Source organism: Armigeres subalbatus, chromosome 2, assembly GCF_024139115.2.
Source record: "Armigeres subalbatus isolate Guangzhou_Male chromosome 2, GZ_Asu_2, whole genome shotgun sequence".
In the NCBI taxonomy this organism is placed as follows: domain Eukaryota; kingdom Metazoa; phylum Arthropoda; class Insecta; order Diptera; family Culicidae; genus Armigeres; species Armigeres subalbatus.
Genome location: NC_085140.1, coordinates 435,184,525 through 435,210,272, shown reverse-complemented (window position 1 = coordinate 435,210,272; position 25,748 = coordinate 435,184,525). Strand labels below are relative to the sequence as shown.

Here is a 25,748-nt window from a genome sequence, read left to right as displayed (position 1 = left end):
AGAGTCGATTAAGAAAAATCAAAATCTAGTTATTCTATGCCTTTTCGCACACTAATTCCTTAAATTTCAATGCAGTGCACAGGTAGATTGAGATTAGGGAAACGCCACTGCATTTTGAAATTAGTTGCGAAAAAAAATCGAGAATTTTGTGAGATTGGATGAAAAAATAACAAAACAAAAATCGTGAAGTCGCATAAACAGCAGAATGTGATTAATTAATTATGTTCATCGCAACGATTGCGCTAACGGAGGTTCCAAGTTTCAACAAAGTTAAACTCTTCTAGTTTGGAATAAAAAATATGGTAATAGAATGAGCAATGGTTTGGTAAAGTATTCTTGCTTTCTGTTGAAAAAAATATTGAATGTTTCGAGTCCATCTGGTTTCACAAGACACTGCAACACTGTTGCAACTATCGAATTGCAGGTAAAAAGCATTGCAGTTAAATGACTTGCAGTTATCGAACGTCTAGACCGCATCGTGCTTTCGTGCTGTGCGGTTCTTTCTCTCTTTGCGGAAGGAAGTTTTTAATACTACCCGAAGCTATTTTAATTTCAACAGTGCTTCTCAGCGCTATTTGTACCCACTGATCCCGTTACGATCTTTGCAAGGACCCGTGCCTTCGTTTTACGTTGGACCCGTTTGCGGAAGTAAAATTCCGACAAGCGGTGGTAATCCTGCAGGGACACCGTTCTGGGAAAAAACCTCTTAGAAGGTCACGTCTCCACGCTCAGCAATGAGTATTAATAAAAACAAGAGGAAGGGGGAGTCTTTGAATTCTCCACTTCGTTCTAAGAAACAAGGTTTCAAGACCGTCCTGCCAAAGCGCGGAAAAAATAGAAGGAAGCTGGAGAATTCAGATATTCCTTCAAACTCTAAGGTCGGAAATAATTTTTCTCCTATCGAACTGAGCAATCAGTTCGATTTGATTAATGATGATATTGAGCAAATCGAATCTACCTCTAGCCCAGGTGATTCGATTCATGCGAAAAAGCAAAGGATTCCGCCGATTGTGGTATCTGTTGCCGAGTTTTCTGGCTTTAGGAATGAGATTTTGAGTAACCTTCAGGGGATCAAGGTTTCATTTCAGATTGCTAGGAAGGGTGACTGCCGCGTTTTGCCGGGATCCTTTGACGATCGCAAACGTCTTCTTTAGTATTTAACTGAGAAGCGCCATAAATTCTTCACATACGACGACAAAACTGAGCGATTGTTCAAAGTCGTCTTGAAAGGTCTCCCCAGTGATGACAAATCACTGGATGAGATTAAAATTGAAATTTCTCAATTACTTGGATTTTCACCAGTCCAAGTAATTAAGATGAAAAAGAAATCCCATTCTGGTACTTCCCAGATGGGCATTTCTCAAGAATTTTATTTAGTTCATTTTAACAAAAGTGAACTAAATAATATGAAAAGTTTGGAAAAGGCCTGTATTATGTCTCATGTCCGTGTTACATGGGAACATTTCCGCAGGCCTGGGGGAAATTTCCAAAACCCCACCCAGTGCCGTAAGTGCCAAAAGTGGGGTCATGGAACCAAACATTGTCACATGGATGCTAAATGCATGATTTGTGGTGGAACCTCTCACGCCAAGGACGCATGTCCTGTGAGAGAAGATTCCAATAAATTTAAATGTGCTAATTGTGGGGGCAATCATAAATCCAATTTCTGGGAATGCCCTTCACGCAAAAAAGTTTTGAATTCCCGTGCAAAATTGATGACGGGAAATTCCAATCGGATCCCAGATTCGACGGGTAGGAATTTTTCAAACGCTCAAATCTCGAAACCGGTTACCGGTCGAGCAATTCATACCCACCACAATTCACAAACAAATTTTGCCGCTCGTCAACGGGTAGCAAGCACTTCAGTAAATTCCAATTTTTCCAATGTACCTACGTATGCAAACATCGCTGCTGGTAGACAAAATTTCTCTTCTCAAAATGAGGTTTATACCCATGTCCCAACGGAAAATAACGGTCATGTTGCCGATTCAGGTAGCATGACTGCTTCCGATTTTGATTTTTTAACTGAACAATTGCATAATGTGATTGATGCAATGTTCAAAGTAAATACCTTTCCTGAAGCTGTTCAGGTTGGTATAAAGTACACACAAAAAATTGTTATCGAACTCCGTTTCAATGGATCCAAATAATTGTGTAAAAGTTCTAAATTGGAATGCCCGCTCTCTAAAGGGTAAGGAAGATGAATTATTCAACTTCCTTTCAGTTCATAATGTGCATATTGCCATTATAACTGAAACGTATTTAAAACCAGGACTCTCCATTAAAAGAAATCCAAACTATTTTATCTACAGAAATGATCGTCTTGACAGCGCCTGTGGTGGGGTCGCCATTGTCATTAATAGACGTATCAAACATAAATTATTTTCTTCGTTTGAAACCAAAGTTTTTGAAACCTTGGGAGCTTCTGTTGAAACAAATTTTGGACAATTTTCCTTCATTGCAGCCTACTTGCCTTTTCAATGCAATGGGCAGCAAAAGAATTTGTTGAAAGCTGATCTTCAAATTCTGACTCGCAACAAATCAAAATTCTTCGTAATTGGTGACTTCAATGCCAAACACCGTTCATGGAATAATGCTCAAAGCAATTCCAATGGTAAAATTTTATTTGAAGATTGTTCTGCGGGATATTATACTATTCAATATCCCAATGGACCAACTTGTTTTTCTTCCAGTCGAAATCCTTCTACAATTGATTTAGTTTTAACGGATTCAAGTCAGCTGTGTGGCCAATTGGTAACTCGTGCTGACTTTGACTCTGATCATCTTCCTGTGACATTTGAAATCTCACAAGAAGCCATTTATAATCCAATCAGCTCTACTTTTAATTATCATAGAGCTGATTGGGATTTATATAAAACGTATATCGATAGGAATTTTGATGTTGATATTCCTCTCGATACCAAAAGTGATATTGATAATGCTCTCGTATCTTTGACAAATTTAATTGTCGAAGCCAGAGGCATTGCAATTCCTAAATGTGAAATTAAATTCAACTCCATTATTATTGACGACGATCTTCAGCTACTGATCCGTCTTAAAAATGTGAGAAGAAGGCAATACCAAAGAACTCGCGATCCCGCGTTGAAAGTTATTTGGCGAGAATTGCAAATGAAATTAAAAACGTTTCGCTATTCTGAGAAATACCAACTTTGAGAATAATGTCTCGAAGTTGGATCCCAGTTCGAAACCCTTTTGAAATTAACAAAAATTCTTAAAAACCTCAAAAGCCAATTCCAGCGCTTAAAGAGGGAAATAAAATTTTATTAACAAATGGCGAAAAGGCTCAAAAACTTGCTCAGCAGTTCGAGAGTGCCCATAATTTTAGTCTAGGTCTCACTAGTCCAATTGAGGATCAGGTTACACGGAGCTTCGAAGACATTCTCAATCAAGAGAATGTTTTTGACCCTTCGTTGGGAACCAATTTGGATGAAGTGAGATCTATTACTAGAAAATTTAAAAATATGAAAGCCCCGGGTGATGATGGTATTTTCTACATACTCATCAAAAAACTTCCTGAGAGCTCTTTATCCTTTTTGGTTAATTTATTTAACAAATGTTTTCAATTGGCATACTTTCCAGATAAATGGAAAAACGCCAAAGTTGTTAAAATTTTGAAGCCGGACAAAAATCCAGCTGAGGCTTCTAGTTATCGCCCAATCAGTTTGCTTTCTTCAATAAGCAAACTGTTTGAAAAGATTATTTTAAATAGAATGATGGTTCATATTAATGACAATTCTATTTTTGCTGATGAGCAATTTGGTTTTCGCCATGGGCATTCAACCACCCATCAGTTATTAAGAGTTACGAACTTAATTCGGCTCAACAAATCTGAAGGATATTCGACTGGAGTTGCTCTTCTTGATATAGAGAAAGCATTTGACAGTGTTTGGCATGAAGGTTTGATTGTAAAATTGATGAATTTTAATTTTCCTCTGTACATCATTAAACTGATCCAAAATTATTTATCAGATCGCTCACTGCAGGTAAACTATCAGAATACTAAATCTGATAGATTACCTGTAAGGGCTGGTGTCCCCCAAAGCAGCATACTGGGGCCCATATTGTATAACATTTTTACTTCTGACTTACCTGATTTACCACCAGGGTGTCAAAAATCTTTGTTTGCAGATGACACGGGCCTTTCAGCCAAAGGGCGAAGCCTTCGTGTCATTTGTAGTAGATTGCAAAAAAAGTTTGAATAATTTCTCCACTTACTTGCAAAAATGGAAAATTTCCCTGAATGCTTCCAAAACTCAGCTTATAATTTTCCCACATAAGCCGAGAGCTTCTTATTTGAAACCTTCTAGCAGACATATTGTCACTATGAATGGGGTTCCAATTAATTGGTCTAGCGAAGCTAAATATTTAGGACTTCTGCTAGATCAAAATTAACTTTTAAAAATCACATTGAAGGCCTTCAAGCCAAATGTAACAAATATATTAAGTGTCTATATCCACTTATAAACAGAAAATCAAAACTTTGTCTTAAGAACAAACTTTTGATTTACAAACAAATTTTTAGACCTGCCATGTTGTATGCTGTGCCAATATGGACTAGTTGCTGCAATACCAGAAAGAAGGCACTCCAGAGGATTCAAAATAAAATTTTGAAAATGATTCTGAAGTTGCCTCCGTGGTATAGTACCAATGAACTTCATAGAATTTCTAATATTGAAACATTGCAACAAATGTCCAACAAAATAATTTCCAATTTTAGACAAAAATCGTTGCAATCTTCTATTGCAACGATTAACTCCTTGTACCCTTAGTATAAAATAGGTTAAGTTTAGTTTAAGTTGAAAACATTGTAATTCCTACATGGTTCAATTCAACCAGAGGAAAAATTCTAACTGCCAGAGGCAATTGAAATGTATTAATAATAACTAAAAAAGTAACATAGCAAATAAGGATGATAGTGTTAAGAAAACACGGAACACCTAGTCTAAGAGATGAATGCATGTATTAGATAATTAGCAAATAAAATTAGTTAAAAAAAAAAAAAAAAAAAAAAAAAAAATATCGAACGTCTACTGTATATAGAAAAATAAAAATGTTAGCATTTTTATTAATTACCGTTTTAGTTATAAGGCAAAAGACTTCAAACCCTAGTCAAAATGAAAGTATGTAAGAATGGTGAAGAAAATCCAGAAAATTACCAAAATGATACATTTTTGAACCCATTTTCCCGGTACTACCGGTACTAGACTTCTCAGTACCATAGTACCAGTACTGCGAAAAAGGGGTGGGTACTAGGAACCCTATAAAAAACCCTTTCATCAGTTGGCGAAGGATACCAACTGATGTTACAGGAAATAGCAATCGTCGATAGTTTGGATTTGTAGATCATTAGCAAGCGAAAGATTTCGAGCACAAAATTTACGTCATTGAAATATGGTCGGAAGACTAAGAACGGACCCAAAATGACTTCCTTGGGATATTCTTAGTGTTGCCAATTGATGGCTAACACCCAAAAGTGATTTAGCTTATCAAACGCATCAGACAGATGTGTGTAGATAACGTCTGTCTGGATTTTTTTCGTCATGCTGTAAGAAACAGCAATTTAGTAATAGTGAAGCGACCAGCTGTGAACCCATGCTTTGTTTCGTTCAGATACTGCTTGCAATCAGATAGCGCAAAGGTTCCATCACAATCAGTAAAAACGTCAGCAAATTTTAGCGACAACAGTCTGTCGATGTCCGACGAAGGAAGGCCAGACACCATTCGTTGGTCGTTGACGTGTTTCTAAAAAGATTTAGGAAGCGTATTGTGATTAGATTCAACTGACTCACTTAGGGGCGTTGTTGAGCCTCACGTAGTAATCTTTCATGAAGATCGTACGGTATTTAGTGTATTTTCTTAAGGCACTTGTTTTGGAAAATTTTATTTCTATTAGTTCCAGAGTGTGTAACGGACATTATGCATCAAAATTATGGACATTATGGAGTGTGTAGGTATTATGCTGGTAAACTATTCTGGAAACGTAAACGGTCAACAACGTATGCTAAGATTCTCGACATTATCAGCAAGTATAGCATCCCAGTGTATATCAGACAGTACTTCGACAACCAGTGATTGAATCCTAAAGAGAAACAACAAGTCTCTCACTTATTATCTCTGTATACATATACGATATGTAGCATACCGCGAGAGACTTTTTTCGCAAGCTGTCATGATAGAGTACTGATTCGGCATGCTATACCCCATGATTAATTTCTTTTAGAAATCTCTAAATGCGGGGAGCACTTGCTCTGATGATAAATTTCAACTTGTTCTACACAGCTGTGCAGAACCAACACGAAAGGAGCGAAAACAAAGCGAGAATCACCATTTTTCTGTGGGGGCTGCCTATCCGATTCTGTTTTTTCGCACTTGTATACAAGTTTAATAAATTTGTTATCATGGCTTGTTATGATTCGGAACAGTTTTTGCCTCTCTTTTATCGTTGTTCGTTATCTATTGAGAGCGGAAGCAAAAAATGTATTGAACTCGTTGACCAGGCTCACCTAAATTTGGACAATATGATCCCAAAACATAAAGTCTAAGCGCCGGAGACGAGCCAGCCTCGGGCTGAAAGTCTCCTTAATAAAGACACAAACAAAAATAATAAAGTCTAAGCTACGTTGGCTCTCAAATGCTACAACAGGATAAAGGGGACTATTGTGAAATGGTCTAGAACACTAGAAAAATTAAGTCACCATAAAAAAGGAACTTATCGGCCGCTACCCTACTTTCGATTAGGGCGATGACATACTGACGCGTCAAGCGATGCGGAACGCGTCCAAGCACTTGTAAAGCAGAATATCAGCAAGAGTAATTCTTTTGTCTTGGACGCGTTCGCGCACGCACACGCGTAAGTATGTCATCGGCCTTACACTGAAGCAGTGGCGTCGCGTAACCTCACTTTTTATCTGTGCACTGATACAAAAAATGAAAATTTTGATGGCTCGCTCTTAATAGATGATAAACAACGATAAAAGAAAGGCAAAAACTGTTCCGAATCATAACAAGTCATGATAACAAATTTATCAAACTTGTATACAAGTGCGAAAAAACAGAATCGGCTAGGCAGCCACCACAGAGAAGTGATGATTCTCTCTTTGTTCTCGTTCATTTTGTGTTGCATGGGCCCCACAGCTGTGTAGAACAAATTGAAATGCATCATCAGGACCGGTGTTCCCCGCGTTTGGACTTTTAAAAAAAATATGATGAGGTATAGTTTCCCGAATCAGTTCTTTATCATGAAAGCTTGCAAAAAAGACTCTCATGGTATACTACACATCGTAGATGATCAGTGAGATACTTTTTCATTCTCTTTTAGAATCAGAAGCGTTTAATCACTCAAAGCTAATCAAAATCTAGTTATTCTATGCATTTCCGATCACCAATTCCTTTAATTTTAATCTAGTACACAGGTAGATTGAAGTTAGGAAAACTCCACTGCAGTGAAGATGAAACGATGGGCCGTACACTACTTACGTAAGCAATTTTTCTTCAGCCCCCCTCTTTCCTTGTAAGATTTTTTTTCACCAACAAATCATGTTTTATTTATATGGAGCGTAGAAAATGGCAGACCCCCTACCCCATAAATGCATACATAATTATTGTACGAACATGGGCACCTAAGTAGTTGACGTCCTACTTTATGGAATATTCAGGGCACAAATAAAAATGGAGCTGTTCTTCAATTGGATGGAGATACAGGCTTGCTTCAAACATTCCAACGCAATATTTTGAATAAACCTAGGCTTCAAATGACGCCGCACTGCAATAATGGCACCGATTTTGGTGGATTTCGTGGCTTACTATCGCACCGATACGCGTCATATTCAATGCCAAAAACCTGCATCGAGAGTGTATGCTCACTTAGGCTTTGGTCCGATTCGCGAATTAAAATCAAATTAAACTTAAAAATGACAGTTCAATAATTTTCAAATAAACCCTGCTCGCAGAGCAAGATTACTTTTGCGAGTTGTTGAATCATTTTTGATAGATATTTGTTGGTCTTGCTGGGTAGTACCAGCCATTCTTATGAGCGGGGGATTTCATAATTTCCGAACTGTCACTTTTAAGTTTAATTTGATTTTAATTCACGAATCGGACCAAAGCCTTAGTTAAACGTTGGCAGCGAAAGGCCAACGTGCGTCAAAAAGCGCGCGTCCTGAACATTCTGCAAAGGTGACTTGCCAATAGGCAATGATAGGTGAACAGTTGACCATGTTTGAGATATGCGAGTTGCGTTGACTATTAGGAACAGTGCTACTTCAGGTAAGGAATACTTTGAATGTTGTTCAAACTTGCCGATAACAGGAATTCGGAAAACCACATTTCTTACCCCATACGCACGATAAAAACAACGGCGTCAGGGGCTTCCATAATACTAGCGGCAAGTGTCCGTTTCATTGATGAAACAAAAAGAAACCAGCAGAAGTTAAATGTACCATGCAATTCGACAAGGGATAGATGGTCAATGTAGTACACGACAAGTCCTGATTGTTCATGATTCATGTGTGGCTGATGCTACGGGAGGACCTAGAAAGCGGAAATCGATCAGACAGACTTTTGCCTGAAGCATTGCCTGCGAAGGGAGTGCGGAAAACCCTTCACCCAAATTTAAATGGTAACGTAAAATTATGAAACTCAAACACAGGAAAACAGGAATCCAAATTCGACTTCAAATGTAAAAATCAATTTTTGAATCGCTTGAAAAGTTCTTTTTGGAGTACTTCGATTTTTTTCAATGAAAATACTTTGGTTTTGAAACTTTTGTAATAATTCTTTAAAAAGTTCCATCAAAATTCTCTTGCTGTTGTTGCTCTAAGAATTCCTCGAGAAATTTCTGGCGTTGCCGGTTCATCGTTGGTGGGAATTCTGATTCTGGGGATTGTTGGCGGATTAGTCGAGGAAGTTGTGATGGATTAGAGAGAATAATGTAGAGATGCGATAAGGTGGTAATTCTTGTTAGAAAACAATGATGGCGACTAAATTATTTCCGATGATTGTTTGTACATAATGAGAAATGAAGTGAATTAACGGAGATGATGAGTGGCAACATAATATTTAATTAACGGCAATGGTGAAGATAATTCGTCATTGTTGCATAAGGGCGAAAGTTGCAGACAAAAACATTAACTTCTTCTGCTGATTTCAGGAAGATTAGAGACTTCTGGCGGCATTTTCCACTTCCGTTCGATAGAAGGCGCGGAGCGCCACCAGTTCCAAGTGGTTCCTAGTAGTTGAGAAACAGAAAAGGCATTAGTGCTGTCCAATGAGAGCTTGAAGTAGCTCGAAGTTTCTCCCTGTCCTGCTCATGCCCATTTGTTGACAAAAAAGAACAATCAGGACGGGAACAACTTCGAGCTGCTCATTGGACAGCACTAATAGTGCTGTAACTTGCTTGAAGTAGCTCGGGCATACTCGAAAATTTTTGACAACAAGGAGCTGTCAAGCTGCTTCGAGTTAGTTTCTCAATGGATGTTCACCAAGCACAAGAAAAAATTAACTTGGTTTTTTTTTTGTTTCCAGGCATCAATGCAAGAAAAAACGAACTTTACTTCCTTTGTGAAGTAGCGGCTCCTGTTTTGATAATTTTGATTCATTTGACTACAGCTCGAACTTGCTAGGACTACAGTTTCCAATCTGTTTCAAGCGACTCGAAGTAGGTTAGAGTCGGCTGAATGGACGCCAACACAACCAACTTCATGTTGGTTGAAGTAGCTGAAAGGACGCAAAAAATGAGCTCGAAAGCAATTGCAACCTACTTCGAGCTCTCATTAGACAGAACTAATGATACGAGAAGATTGTGATGGAAATCCTCTTATAGCACTAGCACAATGTTATAAAATTTAAAAAATGAAGTTTATCTCCAATTGAAATTGCAAAAAAGTATTAATAACCTTTCCACAAACATATTTGTTGTTGTTTTACCGTGCTGTGCCCTTATTCCAATCAGAGCCTAATTCCGTTCACGCAAGACAAAATGATAAATAATAAAGAGTTTTTGTCTAAAAACAACAGAAAAATATCCTTGTACTTTTCTATGGTTATGTCTGCATGAAATGAAATAAAAACCAGCGTCATTTTTAGCGATTAATAGTGAAAATTTAAACAAAATTTGTTGGTCGTCACTACGAGCGCCATTTTGACTGTTTTTATTAACTCACTTGCTAAGAACGTCTGTCATAATATTTAAGCCTTTTTAAGTGAAAATTTGCCCTGGATTTCAAACACAGTAGCATAACAAGACCAAACTGGTAACATTATAGCTTATTACCAAATTGTTGCCTGTATTTTCCCGGTAGAAAATGCTGAAAAGTGAAAAATATCTTGACCGGAATAAGGGTACAACTAAACCTAATCGTTCCTTATTCCGTTCATTGGGTTTGGAGGATGGATTCCGAAAATTCCGTGTTTGAGAATATAATTTATGAGCAAGAAAAGGTACATCGTACATGAAGCCATATGAATGGTGAACATTTGAAATTCTATCCCGCAAGCAGGCAGACCGAAAGGAATTCCGTTAACGACTCTACTCGAAAAAAATATGGGACCTTTTTCAACTCGTGCCGGGAAAGTACAGTTTTTTCAGTTAATGATTTAATGATGATTTATAAAGTAAATGCTGGACAATGTTAAGAAAGGGTTTCCGGAGAATACGAACAGTTTTAAACAGCACAATCCATAATTGCGACGTTCTTGTTTAAAAGCTTTATCTGGAAATTTCTTTCTATAAAAAACACTGCCCTCTCTGAGCTGCAAATAAGGTTATGTTTTACTGAAATCCGTGAACACTTCGTAGAAGTAGGGTTATTCGGTACTTTAAAGAACCGGAACTTTAAAGAATATCCAATTTGAACGAAACAGTGGTACGAACAATTCCAAACAAACAGAGACATTGTTTTGGAAGGAAAGATTAAGAATTAAAGGCCTAGTATCCAGGCTCTAGTCAAAATTACGTTGAGGATAAGGTGAAAAACTCCGATAAGAAATCGTATCTGTCCTATTCTGTGGTACCTCATGCAACTGGGCAGCTAGCATCAATGTTTATGTTGAATATATCTCGAATGGTAAGTGAAACAAACAAAAAAACAGTCAACTTGGCTATACTAAGGAAATATAATTCAGTGTAATTTAAATTTGGAAGGAAATCACATTTTAAGCTTTTTCTTTGCAATATTATAATAAATGAAAAGGTGGATTTGTGAGAAAAATGATGCCTGTTATTAGCATCTCCAAGAAATCAAATGGTTTTCGGGTGATTGGAATTAGGAACACGAATGAACGGAATTAGGAACAATGCCATTTCAGATGATTGGAATTAGGACCACATGATTGGTCTATATTGTTTTCACTAGTGCCTAAGTCTGAGAATGCTTCCCAACATATTTTATTTTCAATTGTATATAGAAAATGACGCTATGTAGCGAAATTGCAGCTTCAAAATACTAAACGATTATTTTTTAAAGCTTTTAGACATAGCGCATTGTCTTAGGTGAACGGAATAAGGGCACAGCACGGTACATGATTTTGTTTGATTCGTATGAGAGAAAATTACGGAGCCGGAATAAGCACTATATTAAAGAATAAAATGTGCTGAGGATTAATTAGAAGTTAGAGACAGCTGATTTGAGTTTGACCGTTATCTCCGGATAAAATTTACAACATGGCGAGATGGACAGTGAACGGTCTTAGCCGTCTGTCACTTCTATATAACAGACAACTCACAAACAAAAAAATTACAACAAATAACCAGACAATAACATGTACAATGTTTATCTTTGCCACGTAACTCAAGATTATCTTAACAGTGATGTGTTATGAATAGATAGGTAGGTACGACGTTTTCAACTCAAGTTTCTAGAAACTTGGTCTGATATTTGAAAGTAGGTAATCTTACTATCGTTGATTTATAAACAAGTTTAATTGAAAAAAGCAAAGAATGTAATCTTAATCCCTACCATAAATTCACACTGAATCGATAAAGCCAAGTACGTCGCAAAGCTTAACGCTATTATCCATTTGTCATATCCCAAATATTAAATTTTCTTTATCTACGATTTAAATTCAACCAGCTCGATATGGTCTGCCTCACTTGGGGGGTACAGATTGGGCCGCCCCAGTCACCAGCTTTACATAACGTTGCGTCAACCCGAAGAAAAACCAATAATCATAACGACAATAAAGTAACCTACTTATCGCGGACATCTGATTCGCTTCTTGCTTCCCCGAAATCCGCGTGAACCATCACTGAGTGGCGGTGTAAATACCCGCAGTTTTGCATGACTATTATCTATCCGCCACCTTCTCGCGGATTGAGAAGTGACGTCGGCGGTGCAAGGTTCAAAAACAGAAAAATACACTCACCTCACTTTCTCGGAAAAAATACTTTCAGCACTTGGTCCGGCTCGGCGATGCGTGTCACCATACCATGATTATCAGCAAACAGCAGCAATAATAACACCATCGACAGCTGCTGCTGGCACCACCAGCAAATCCTTTTTCCTATTAGAAACTTATTTTCACTGGTTTTTCTTCGTCGTCGTAGTCGTCATAGGCTTGGCTCTCGTTCGTTGTCGCCTGGGTTTCTGCTGGACTATTTCCAGTCACTGCTTTCCATGCTGCTCCTTCTGTGACAATTTTTCTGTGAGCTTTTTGTCGTGTTTTGGGGTAGTGGCGTTGGTTAATCCAATTTTCTTTTACATCGATATTGCTAGACACTGAATATTTTTCATCTATGAAATTAGAGTTCTGTAATGCACGATAAGTTTTTTTTTTAATAACTCGTTATTAGATTATGCTTTCCACTAATGCATGAAACGTCGTCACACTTCAATCCTAAATGGTTCTGTCTGTTTTGAGCTTTTCAAAACAAAGACATCTTCTTGTAGCCATTTCCGTCACCGTCATCGCTTCGGCCACTATCGAATGGAAACTTCACACTTTTCCGCACACATATTACACACCGTGGACCGAATCGGAGAGATTGGCCAATGCCGTAAGACCCCTTTCAAACACAACACGAACACAGCACAGCAATTTTCCTGCAATGGGAAATCGAAATTTGGCCGATCAGCTTCACTTTTCATTCGAATTCATCGAATGGATAAATAGGCACATCACACACATTATTTCGGGCGTATCTTGCACGAGCTTCCTATGCCAGCGGAGAGGTAGGCTTTCATTCGTCTTGTTCACAGATGGGTAGGTATCTATCTGCTATGGCTTTGGAGCTGGACGATGACCACAATGCGAAAAGAAACGTCAGTCACTATAATAGCAGCAACAGCATCACCAGACCAGGCAGTGTATAGCACATAGAGACTTCCAATATACAGAGAAACGATATACAGCACATCACATTACAGAGCCATCCATCCACGATCCATCATAATTCACAGTGGACCGGAGTTGAAATCGAACCGAAGATTTAAGGAGATTCGGAAAGTATTGCACTACTGGCTGTACTGCTGGCACCAATACCGAGCTGGCAGTGGATTCAGTCTTGCTTGGCAGCCGTCCTCGTTGTTGTTCGAACAGAGCTCGCACGAAAACCAGCGCAAAACGAACTGTATATTTTGGGTGTTTTGCAGGCAGAGTTATGACTGTTCACACGAATACCATCACTACGTTCGTTGGATGAAGGTAGAAATTAAATCAGTGCGGTACGTGAACACACTCATACACCGGGAAATGGGTTATGTGGGACACACTGAAGAAAAGAGCTGACCTGAGTTACAATGACGGGCCTTAGAACTTGTTCAGTGCTTATTCCGGCTCCGTAATCTTCTCTCTTTCGAATCAAACCAAATCATGTAAAACAACAAGCGACTGGTTTCGGCTTCGTAATACTCTCCGGCACTTGAGCCTACCGCGATAGTACCCTAAGCATGTGAGCAAAAAAAGTCAAATAAGGGAACGGTTCGCCACTTCATCTCATAGCTCCTATTTCCATCCCATCAAAAACAAAGCAATGGAAAGGAATTAGGTTTGATTATTATTTTTGTGATTTTTTTTTTCAGCCGTAAGCACGCATGTTGACAAAAAGAAGCGACGAATTTGGTGCCGTATTTCTTTGTTTAGCGATGAGATGGATATATGTACAGTGAGATTGAGATCGGAACATTTCCCCTACTATAATATTTTTACAATACTTTTTCAATTTTTTATTATTTTTATGATATTTTTTGGAAAGTTACAATTCTCAGCGATTCATCAACACTTGAAGCCAATTTCAAATTTCTATTTTATAGAAGAAACTTCTATTTGTGAAATGATGTGATCTCCGCATGTTTAAAAACGTGTCGTTTGGTAAGCACTTCATATCCAGCTTTTCGCGAATAGTAATGGCGGCTCTGTTGATTTAAAAGTGTATCCGACCCCGTACTTCTTTGACATCTGACTTGGGTTTGACAATTCGATTACTCTCTCCCCTCATCCTGGAACAGGAGGAAAACGGAATGTCAAACCCAAGCCAGATGTCAAAGAAGTACAGGGACGAATACACTTTTAAACCCACAGAGTCGCCATTACCGTGTGCGAAAAGCTGGATAGGAATTCAAAATAGGACATTTACCCTAGACCAGCGGTTCTCAACATGGGGTACATGTACCCCTGGGAGTACCTTCACTGACCCCAGGGTGTACACCTCGGGAAAAATGGCGTAATGGCGAATGTATTCCAATTCCAATAAAAACTTATTGATAAAGTTTTGAAATTTTTTGTTCCAAAACTTTATATTGTATACAGGGAATTAATTTTTGTTTGATGCGCATGCGAAACAAGCGACAAAAGAGAACCAACGACAAAGCTTTATCGGAGATAATAATGACAAAGATACGAAAATTTTTGTCAGCAACAGAAAAAAAGGTAATTTTGTTGCTATACATACATATATACCTATATATACAGCAACTTTCGGTTTTATGCTATCGTAGTTTCTGTTTTTATTGAAAGAATCTAACTCTTAGCTAACTAAATAGCATCGTATTCTCAAAAATTTTAGAGCATGCAAAGGGAAATGATTCTTGTCATATTGTGTTCGGGTTCTGATAAAGGCTTGTTGCGAGGAGCGTTTGTCACAAACTTTGTTCATGACAAAGCAGTGGCGTCACGTAACCTCACTTTTTACCTGTGCAATGATACAAAAAATGAAAGTTTGGATATTTCTACAGCCCAAATAAAAAATTACATTATCAGAGTCGTTTAAACTAATCAAAATCTAGTTATTCTATACATTTTCGCACGAAAATTCCTTAAATTCGAGTCCAGTCCACAGGTAGATTGAGGTTAGGGAAACGCCACTGTGACAAAGGTTATATTGTTAGACGTTGCTCGAATATTGATTCTCTGATTGTACATAAAACTTTCGAACCCTGCCCACCCCAACCAGCATAATGGGCTGTGGGACAAAAGAAAAAATGTTTTATGAATAAATATTAAAAATCTTCAATCTCCCGGATTGAGACAAAATGTTCAATAATATGATAAAAATATGCTTCTGAATAAAATCTGGAATTTGAAGACTTAAAAGCCTCTATTTGAGAGGCATGCTGCATCCCTTTACCGAAAAGCTCAGTAGCTTCTTTGCAAAAAGTTTGGAAGCCCCCTTCTAGATGCTTCGCAGGCCTCCTTCCAAGAGGCTCTGAAACCTCCTTCCAAACAGCTCGTAAGCCATCTTTCAAGAATCTCGGAAGCTTCCTTTCAAAAGGCTCGAAGACCTCCTTACAAGGGGTTAAAAAGCGCCCTTCATGAGGCTCGGAAGTCTTCTTTCAAGAGGCTCGAAATCATCCTTTCTAGAGGTTCGAAAACCTCCTTTCAAGAGCTCAAAAATCTTCTTTCAAGAGGCTCAAAAACCTTCTTTCAAGAGGCTCGAAAGCCTTTCGCTGCTTAAGACAGTTAGCACATTTTTTAATTGGTTGTTATATTCGTGAATAACCGCAACATCCATTAAAATGATAAAATTTCAAAATTCGTTTAAAAAAAAACGCGATATTTTATTGACTTGTTGTGCGGCTAAAGCTCCAAAAATAGACTATTGATCATTTTTGTAACAATCATCTCAGACAATGGTCAAAAAGAGTATGAGTATTGGTTTCCTATTTTAACCAATTCTAGCTACTCTTAACGTGCTACATTTTCATCGGGTCATTAATAACCCTTTCAAGCAAAGGCGTAGGATTGCCAATCCGGAGATTCCGAGTTTGATTCTTGGTCCGGCCTAGGAAGTTTTCCATTGTACTTAATACACTTGCTTAATGCTTAATAGAGCACTTAGTTAGAACGCTAGAAACGTTTCCATTTGAAATATAGAGCCCATCAAAGACATTGGATCGAGTTCGCAAATGTCTCCGAGACTTAGATTGAAGCTTTTTTTTTATTCTGGTGTTTATTATTGATGCCTAATTTACAGCTACAATAAAAAAATTAACTTGAATATGCAAAATCTACCCTGATATCCTATCAACCAAAGGACGGTGAAGCCATACAAAAAAAAATAAGAATAAAATAAATTTTATTCTTTTAAAATAAGTTTTAAAAATAAGAATACTTTCTTCCATAAGTGGATTTCGACTCATAGTATATCGAATCAAGCTCCACTGAATTACAATATTGAATACGACACAAAACTTGGCCTGATCTAGAGTCAAAACCGAGCTCACAATGTTCAGGTCGTCGAGATACGTACTTGTGAAGTTTCAACCAAAAAATTTAATTGATTGAAATATTTATTTAAGAAAATTATTTTGAGCTTTTTAGTGGAATGTCTAGTACGAGACACTGTCAAGTAGGAGACACTGAAGACGGCCTTACTGTTGAGGTCGAAATACGTATCTGTCAAGATACAATTAAGTGGTGGAATTCAATGGGATTGTACAAACTCGTCTTAGTGACAAGTGAAATATTTATGTAATATTTACCTGTTTATTGACAGGCACTTTCCTTAACATGTACAAAAAAACGTTTTCTTCTCCAAATAAATTGACTTTTGTCTAGACAAGGAATGTCTGATTATGAAAGTAGACTCATGAATACTGAAATCGAAATGAAGATACAATTATCTCACTTCGCTGGACTAGGGACAAATATGATTATCATTTCTGAATGATGAACATGCCTCCCGAACAAGCGAAGTTTCCTTTCAAAATACAAGAAAAAGTGAAATGTGCGATATGAGCCATGACAACAGGCTACTGCAGACTCAGCAGACGATAGTCATTCACCGTCGGTGTGGCAACCAGTCGTCAAGCTGAAACTACAAATAAATTTTGAATTATTCATATGGCAATTGCCGAATAATGCACACAATTTCACCTGAACACTTCTTCCAGTGCAGCCTGGTCACGGCAACAGCCACGAGCAACATAAGCAAAATGAAGAGACAATCAACAAGCAAACAACGAAGAAACAAAACGGCAACGAACCAGCATAAACCAACACCACTGCATACTTTCGTTTCATCAATCCGACAAGGCTCGAACTCCATACACCGAGAGACAGCGCTGGTGTTGAACGAAGCGGATGATAGAGCGAAGCAACAAAAAAATCTCTCGTGGTCCCCAACTTTTCTTTCTTTACTCTTTCTCTCTATATCTCTTCGTGGTGGCCTGTCTCGCCTCTACACCCCCTCACTCACACCCCTTTATGACGAAGCGAACCAACATCTTACCAACAAAATCTTGAATTGTGCGACAAAGTTAGCAAAAATGGCTAGAAGTTTATTATGGAAATTCCTTCCAACCTCCATAAATTACGTTTAAACAAAACTACAAGATTTATTTAAAAATATAACGATGTCAAGAAATCTTATAATAATTAGTTATTATTCAAAGACGGCCATACCTATTTTTTTGTGTTTCTGATTTATGTAGACCTAAACGATAGCTTCTACTAAACTTGCCCTAAATGGAGGAGGTAGGACAGCACGAAGATTGTATATGTACCAGGAAAAGTTAATCCTCGACTTTCTTGTTTATGTATTTTTCATATAGGGGAAATGTTCCGATTTCCATCTCACTGTACATATATCCATCTCATCGCTAAACAAAGAAATACGGCACCAAATTCGTCGCTTCTTTTTGTCAACATGCGTGCTCACTGCTGAAAAAAATCACAAAAATAATAAACAAACCAAATTCCTTTCCATTGCTTTGTTTTTGATGGGATTGAAATAGGAGCTATGAGATGAAGTGGCGAACCGTTCCCCTATTTATTCCCAGGTTCCAACAATCAAGTGCAGACGCAAGCATCACGATCTGCTTATCAAGTATACAATGAAGAAAATATTGAAAATCTTATAAAACATGTGCTTGTCACTTAGTGCGAATATCGGTAGAATAGCAAAAACAATATTCGACTTCGTGGAAGGCCTCGACCACGCTGGCTACATGCGGGGGAATCAGATGTTCGGGGAAACTAGATCATCCTCTAAGACCGTTAAACAATATCTAGAGTTGGAAATGGAGCCACTCAACTCACCCCGCCCCCTTAATAAGCTCACATGGTTCATCAACAGAAGTAGGTAGAAATCAAACTTTACTACACAAAAGAAGAAAATCGTGGATGTACAAAAACCGAATTCAAATAAAATTCCGTGTGTTTAATCAAGAACGAAAGTTAAGGAATCGAAATCGATGAACTATACGACGATTTTCACAGCAGCTTCCAGAAGTCTTCAGCTTAGTTCCAGTATAAGTTTGATTGCAAAGTTGAAACTTAAAGGAATTTACGAAAGGGCACCACTTGCAGTGCCAACTTACCGGATCAGATGTTGGAAATCACAAATCTCTTGATAATGGACTAAGCTCGATCAGGATGCTATTTTCAATAAAAAGAATTCGTTTCAATTCCTCTCGGATTTTGGCCAATTTGAAGAACTCTGTCACAATGTGCGACTGGCTGATGCTGATGATATTAATGTTGGCAGACGACCACCTTCTTTGTAGAAAAATACTCGACTCTGCCTGACTGTGCTGCTGCTGCTGCTTTGCTCTTCTATACGCAACCTGATCATATAAAATCTCATCAAAGAAGGCCCGATTTATGTGTGATGAACCTTCCTTTTTAGTTTTCTTTTGATTCTTGTTCTTCGTTTTTTTTTCCACATTTGTCCACCTTATTTCAGGGACTACTCTTGAAAAATTGCACTTACTTTTCCTTCTCTAGTTGCACAGAAAATCTTCCGTTTTGCTGACACTTCACAATCTGCAAAAAATCCACCTCCACTTTGCTGGATAGAGCACACTGTCCTCCACGATCCAAGTAGGCAAATGAAAAAAGTCCAACTTCCGCTTGGCTCACCGCAAGCAGAGGGTACCGTTTCGAAGCCAACTACTGCGGCCAGAAATTCACCACGATCGATTGCACGACAGTAGTTTTGTGTTCGATAGCGAAGGGATCCCAGCAAGCGAATCCTTTTCACGCACCGCACAGACTCCACTAGAGTTTCTATCGCTTTTATTCACAGCCTTTTCGCAATCGCACTACTTTTTTCTCACGACACGCAACGAGGAAGAAATCGGACCAATTTTTCTGCTCAGTTTACTTCTCACCGTCTTTTGGCTGCTGCTGCCCAGAGACTGTAAAATCGACTTGGCCGATCCGACGAGACGATGGCAGTTTGTTCGCACGAACACCAAGGCGACGGACGAGAACACACAAACACTGATGCACAAGCGATAGTCCAGTGCATGATGACGTAGGTTGACAGTTCACAGAGCTTGTTTACAGGGACTTAGTCTCTGGAGCAGCTTCCGGAAAAACTGTTTTACGATTAATTAAGAATATTGATGTCTGCTGTGGTGGATTTATGGTAGGAATCAAAGCATATCACTAGAATATTCGGATCAAAATGATTTTGAAAGAAAATTACTAATTTTTATTTCCAGCTGATCGATTTTAATTCTAACACCCTGTAAACAAGCTCTGTGAACTGTCAAATAATTGAGGTTAAGTTAAGATCTTGCATTGGTCTATTGGTTGAACGACGAGCATATAACTTAACGAAACAATATGCAACATAACGCGTGCAGGGTCGAGTAAATCTCGGATACTTTTTCAAAACGGCGTATTGCGAGAAGATAGAAAAATTCGAATGAGGGTCCGACCAGAGACGTTGTTTATAGATAGAGACAAAAGATATTTTATTTACTAGATAAAGATTGTCGCTGTCGTCGCTGTCCGTAACATCTTTTGCTGGCGAGGATAGGGGAGCTAAATGTCAAAGAAGGAAAATCCATACGATTTGACAGCTTGGTACCCAACATGTTCCGGACAGCAGAACAAAGGGAACCGAAGCGACAATCTTTATCTATAGTAACTATTCAAGGCAAAATTTTCAAAACGACTTATCTGCTTTTGTAAACAAAGATTCAAACGACGATTTGACGAATCTGATAGCTCTCCCACGCAAACCAACACCATCAACAGGTAGCGGAAACCTTCACCTACCTTTTGGTGGTATTGGTTTGCGTGGGAGAGCTATCAGATTCGTCAAATTGTCGTTTGAATCTTTGTTTACAAAAGCAGATAAGTCGTTTTGAAAATTTTGTCTTGTATTGTCGCGCTCTTCTCAAACGCTCAGATCTTCGCGATGGTAACGCGCAAGCAAAGATTGCGCAGCAGCGCGCTCATAAGCTTTTCCACAGGGTGCGAGTCTGGGCTGTTAGGATTTTATAAGCCGCCGAATGGAGTTGCCATAGCTGAATAGCCGCCGTGCTTGGGAAAAAACGTTTATGTAGTAAACAATAGCATCCTACGCCTCGGCAAGGCATATACTGTCTTAAACTGATTTCCAAATAACAGAGTGCCGGCTATTCACGGTAATCACAACTGTTCCTCCTCAATGCGTAGAACGTGCAAGAATGCTTCGGTCGGCCTCATTAACACGTCCCACAAAATTTAAATCAATATTTCTCGGGAACTTTTTCAAATCGGCGTATGTAACATTTTGATCAAGCTGAGAAAATGAGCTTGGAAGTTTTCAGATTTTATTTTTATTCCTATTTAGAAACTAATCATTTTTATTGCAATTGAATACACCTCAACGATACATTATGAAAAGGTTCATCGTCACTGACCCTGAAATCTGCACTGCGTGTGAACATTTCAATTATTTTGATAAAAATATATGTTACAACGTTCTGCAACAGATAAATCACATACGTCGTTTTGATACGTCAGCATGACCGAGGTCATGCTACTTTCGTCGAAATGTTACGCTGCTCCGTACGCTGCATTGTTGATACGTCGAAATGTTGCGTCAAGTTGAAACGTTTCACGCACATGCGACAAAAAAGTTGCAACACTTACAACACGACGTAACAACATTTGCTGCAGAAAAACAACGTAAAATGTTTTTCTTAACGAAAATCAGAATATTCAAGCAACATGTTTAATTTTGAAATCAGTGATGAAAAAGTACAAGCAGACGCACGTTTTAAACTATTTAGTTGTTCGAAAAAACTTTTTAAAGTACATTTTCTGCTAAGCGGTGTATGTGCAATATTTTCAACAATGATGTTACACCGTTTTGCAAAAAATTGATATACATTTTTAAAAACACATTTTCATGTAGCTTTGAAGATATACACATTTTTAGATGAATTTGATGCCATATGCTGTTGAAAACGGGTTTGTTTACAATTTGCGACATACGTCGTTTTGAAAAAGTACCCGAGATTTTTTCATGTACAGGTTATCCGACTTGTCAATATCCCCAACTCAGCCATCTTGGATTTTTGTATGGAATTTATGCTCGTTTGTTTACGTTTTGCACTGAAAATGTATGTTTCCCCCCCCCGCGCTGGTTATTCCCATCTACTGACGAAGTCGGATAACCTGTACATAAAAAAATCTTGTACCATACATCGACACTCGGGCGTGAAGATTTTTTGTCGATGTGCTGATGGTGATGATGATGCGAATATGGATGGGATAACGCAAATCCAATAGGAATTCGTTGGCGTTCTGATGATGATCGCTTGGATGCCGACGGTAGTGGAATAGCGCAATAAACACACACAGCAAACAGCTGATCGAAACGAACGAACGTCGCACTGCGGGAGGCCGGCGGATGGTATCCAACGACGCAGGTAGCCTGCTATACTGCTGTTCGTGATGAAATATCGCAGCGATAGCAGCAGTTTGTTTTGATTCCTCTCCGTCGCGTCGTCGGTATCAGTGCAGTACACTCCAAATAATCTAAACGTTGTTTCCACCTGAATTTTCAGGTACATTTTACGTGCACACGTTACTGAAAATGCTTCTGAAAATTCAGGTGAAACTTACGTGTCCGGTGAATTCTATCCAAAACTAAGGTAGAACTTACCTGGTTTTCACGTAGAATGAAAATTTTATCGAAAATTCAGGTAAAAGTTACGTGAATTTCAGGTGGAAAAAATCTACGTACTTTTTCAGGTGGAAACAACGTGCAGATTTTTTTGGGTGTAGTGATATGAAAACAAAATGGCTGTGAAGATTATCCGCGAAGCCTACACGTAAAAAAATAACCTTATACTCTTCATTATGCCACCTAATGAATGATCCCATATCAGAAAGCTAATAACATTCATAAGTTAATGAAAAGTATAAGTTTCGGAATGTATGTGACTAATTAGATGTATCCAGCTTTTTACGCAGGATATACTATAAATTTTGAATCACCCCTTTTGACGTTCCATGCGTCCACTATAATTTTTATAAATCGAACAAAGTATGCTTTGTTACGTGGGAAAATATTGATTTCATGGAAACTAATGGAAACCAACGTCTGGAAAAATGTTTTCATATTTAAATAGGTAATCGCTTCTAATTCTGAATTTTGTTTTACATACCTATTTCCTTCTTTTTTTAGCAAATTCAAGAGTTGTCTATTGGCAGCCGGAGGAGCTTGGCGGAAATAAAATAGGATGCAATGAGTCGGATGAAAAAAGTCTTTTCATACAGTTGTGTTTGTTCTTGCCGATCTGCAGTCATTCTAGGGCCCTAGCAATATAATTTGGTGAATTTTCTTCTATAATTCTCGACAGTATTGACGAAAGCTCCAATAGACGAATCCAAGTAAAATAAGAAGAAGACACACGACTGTTAACTTTGACAGATCTACAGCACAGCATAGAGATCATTTAAAATGCTTATAATAAATTCTAGACAAAATGTAATTAAAATCTGATTGATGTATGGAACGGAAAAAGTTCCGAACTGTATGATAGATACATTTTTGGAAAATATTCAAAAAATTGAGATAAGCTTCCAGATACGTAATTCAGAACTTTTTCCGTACCGCACATCAATCAGATTTTAATTACAATTTGTCTAGAATTTATTATAAGCATTTTAAAATGATCTCCCTATGCTGCGCTGTAGGATCTGTCAAAGTTAACACCGTCGTGTGTCTTCTTCTTATTTTTACTTGGATTCGTCTATAGTTTTAAACCGTTTGAAGTCAATTAGGAATTAATGCGGTTTTTGTTTTTGCAATAGGACTCATAATTTACACCGATTTTTAGATGCTTGAAGGGTTCCTCCGATCGTTAAGAGCACGATGCGATGCCATGCCATGGGATGCGATGCCATGCCAGAAAAGAGACATAAGTTTCTCCGTAACAAGTCCTTGATAGATGTTTTTGATTAGGACAAGCTCCGGCACCAACATTGACTTCTAAGCTGTCCGGTGGCGCACATGAGAAATCTCATCTGTCATCTTCTCGATATACACGAGTACAAAAGCCACTATCAGCAAAACCCAAAACTCATGCCTGCAAACTACCAAACAGTTCCTAGAGAACTGATCATACGTATTTGACTTGTCAGCGCATACGACAAGGATAGGCACTCAATTATATTGCCGTTAATATTAAATTCCTAAGTGAAAGTATTGTCATTACAAATCATTTGTTTGGGAAAGAAATAATTCTTATATAATGTGATTGGAAAGTAGAATGTCATATAGAATGATATGTGTTAAACAAGAAGTGAGGGACGAAGACACGAAGCTTATGAGAAACGGATTCATGCACGCTCCGGGGCTGCTGCCGTTTAATCTAGGTTCTATCCGCTACTGAATGACCGCTGCGCATAATGCCATTAACCTTGTGAGTGGTATTGTTGCTTTTCCCATGGTATGCTGAATGCTGAATAAAGTTGTGTTTTGATTATTTTTGTTAAACCATGAATCTTGCTAACTGAAATATAGATTCAAAATTATTTATAGGTTTGAAAAACACAATGTACCGTGATTAAAACTTTGTGAAAAATATTGACGTGTTGCTATACAAATTTCGAGTGAGGGCTACTACGATGCTTTTATAGAAATCTGTACACAGCATATGTCATGTATGAATCACCCCTCTAATATTTTATGGCTAGCGTAAAAAGCTGGATAAGTTTTTTCTTATACAAATCATTCAGCGCCTACTTTGGCAAAAAAGTATTAGAAATATTAATGATAAATAACATTAAATTTTTTTACGTGTAGCGAAAGCTGTGGTACTTGTACCATAGTACAAGAGAACAAGAAAATTATTCCAAGGCTATCTTTAATAAAGACAATAATTGGTATGGTACTCATTTCAAGATTCTTGTACCATGGTACTTGTACCACCAGTGTGTCATTAGTATTAGATGGAAATCTTCTGAGCGCTGAAGAATAACTCGGATTGTGATGGTTTTGTGGAAAGCATTTTATATGATGAAAAATAATGATGATAATTATTTATTCTCCACTTATTCAACATGAATTGTTTAAAAAACAGATGCTCTCTAGAATTAACATGAAGTATTTAACTTAAACCTAGATTTAGTACCTAGAACAAATCGAATAAATTTTCAAAATTCAAGGGCCAATGCGGAAGACAATTTAAAACGTGGGAATGGTTGTGAAACGAATATATTTGATGAATAAACATGATTTCATAAATTGTTTCAATTCTGCTCCTTGAATGGCTTAATATACTTTGGATTTCAACATTTTTCACGTGGGACAACTGTACGATTTGAATGGGATGTATATATATTAAATAGAATAACCTTAAATAAAACATGGATTGGTAATGCATTAATTCATCCAAAATCCAGTTTAAATTATATCACATTCACACGATTCGATTTTGTTAGAAGCTGTATCATTGATTGTCGAGTAGAACGCAATGGTTCAGTTTCCATTTTTGAGAAAAAAATTAAATTACTGAGTTGCCCTTCATACATGGAGATACTGGTGGAAATACATTTTAGTTCGATAATACCTATTTCTTGAAAATTGGTCCAATCGTCCTTTTTTTATTTATTTGTGAGAATTCCCTAAAGTATCTAAATTTTTCTATCAAATCTCCGTTTGATCATAGTACAGAATCAAAATACTTTTTTAACTTAAAAATAAATTGAGGAATAGTCTGATTCCCCGAAGAACGGCGCACCCTACTAATGAATGTAGCTTCGCTCATTATCCTTAATGAGAGCTTCAAATATTCTTCGAAAATCCCTTTTCATTTTTTTTTATATTTTTTTTTCGTAGAAACTTTGTTCAGAAAAAAATGTTCGATTGTCGCCACACAAATGCTTGATTTCGCAAATTAAATTTTAAAACTCTCCTTGAATTCAACCCTGTATTAGCGTGCAAATGAGGAAACATGGAAACGTCAAGATATATTATCTTGCTGCAGTCTGAACACCTCGTAATAATTGGATACCCTCTCACTTAACAAAGTCATAAATAGCCCAATCTGAATAGGCTATAA

At 37.8% G+C, this 25,748-nt stretch overlaps 1 protein-coding gene across 7 annotated transcripts in view; it reads right to left on the bottom strand.

Moving 5' to 3' along the window:
* Positions 1–19,607, bottom strand: part of LOC134213598 (dual specificity tyrosine-phosphorylation-regulated kinase 2-like) — a 54,585-nt gene extending 34,978 nt beyond the window's left edge. For 3 of the 7 annotated variants that reach the window (XM_062692807.1, XM_062692808.1, XM_062692801.1), the window contains exons 1-2: positions 19,166–19,607; positions 12,382–13,058 (exon numbers count right to left, since the gene is read on the bottom strand). The gene's annotated coding sequence lies outside the window, so the exon portion shown is untranslated. Of the gene's footprint in view, positions 1–12,381; positions 13,059–13,141; positions 13,446–18,773; positions 18,792–19,165 lie in introns of those variants that run through there. The other 4 variants (XM_062692806.1, XM_062692804.1, XM_062692803.1 and 1 more) reach the window with 4 other exon arrangements.
* Positions 19,608–25,748: the final 6,141 nt, after the last annotated feature.